The sequence below is a fragment of the Vespa crabro genome, chromosome 8 (genome assembly GCF_910589235.1).
Source record: "Vespa crabro chromosome 8, iyVesCrab1.2, whole genome shotgun sequence".
Lineage (NCBI taxonomy): Eukaryota > Metazoa > Arthropoda > Insecta > Hymenoptera > Vespidae > Vespa > Vespa crabro.
Window position 1 is genome coordinate 4,711,732 of NC_060962.1, and position 1,500 is coordinate 4,713,231.

Consider the following 1,500-nt stretch of genomic DNA (forward strand, 5'->3'; position numbering starts at 1 on the left):
ATTTCGACGATCTTACATTATTAATTATATATATATAGGTATATATATATATATACAGGGTGTCTCAAAGTAAGTTTGACCCGTATTTCAGGAGCGTATCGTCGAGAGAAAGCAAGAATCTTGCGAAACAACTTTTTAATAAGATCTCAATGACCTTACCAAACTACCGAATATTCAAGTTGATCTATTTTTGGCGCTATTTATCACACAAGATATAAAACGTTCTAATTTTAGTCTTTGGTAAGTTAAATTGCTACGAAGAGATTGCTTCGAAATTAAAAAAAAAAAAAGAAATAAAAAAGAAATAGAAAGTTATTTACATCGATAAACGATCACAAAGAAAGAGTCAAATCTTTTTGGACATCCAGTATGTCTATATTTTTATTTAATGGCCGGTAAAAGGTGATAAATATATCTTTGAAAACGATTCCATCGAGGATCACGAATGTTTGGCCCGAAGGCGGAAACAAACAGCGAAGAAAAATTTCGCGTAACGGCGAAGGAAAGAGCATGGAAAGAGCAAAATCGCGGTGGCGGAAAACGCCATGCCGCAGAGAACTTCGTTCAGCGCCGTCGACGGATAAATTTACCCTCCCGTTCCCACCACTAGTAGCACATCTCACTTTATTTCATGGCCTCACTCTCTCTCTCTCTCTCTCTCTCTCTCTCTCTCTCTTTCCTTCTCTTTTTCTCTCTCTTTCTCTCTCTCTCTCTCTTTTCTTCTCTTTTTCCCTCTCTTTCTCCCTCTCTCTGTTTCTCTTTCTTTATCTTTCTCTCTCTATTTCTCTCTCTCTTTTCCTCTCTCTTTCTCTCTCTCTCTTTCTCTCTTTGAAGTCTCCTTTCACATATTTCCCCCACCACAAAAGCCTCACGACGCATTCTCTTCGCGCCTTTCGCGTGAAGAGAGAAAGAGAGAGAGGGGAGAGAGAGAGGTGGAAAGAAAGAAAGACGAAGAAGGGGTGAGAGAGAGAGAGAGAGAGAGAGTGAGAGAGAGAGAGAGAGCAAGAAATAGGGAAGGAATAAAAACACAAACAAAAAACAAGAAATTTATTTTATTAAAACGGCTACTGTCGATACTAAAATTGAACATAGGATTAATTCTATAATAAGTTTGAAACGAAAGTGGTTATTATAGTATGAAATAAAAATTATTATAATTATTATAATTATTATTATTATTATTATTGTTAAAAAAAAAAGAGAAAAAGGAAGAAGAAGAAAAATGAAACGAATAAAAAATTTTAAGTTTTCAATAATTAATTGTTTACATTCATAGAGATATTTATATAATATATATATAAATATACATAAATATATATATATTATTATTATTATATAGATATATGTGCGTGTATACATGTATACGTATGTGTGAGTTTTGTTAACGTAATAATTACCTATAAGAGAAAAATAAAAGATGGCCGACGTTTAACGCGACAATTTTAAAACAAAGTACCTTGTAAACATCGAGGCATTCTGAGCAACTCTAATCGCTCTTCT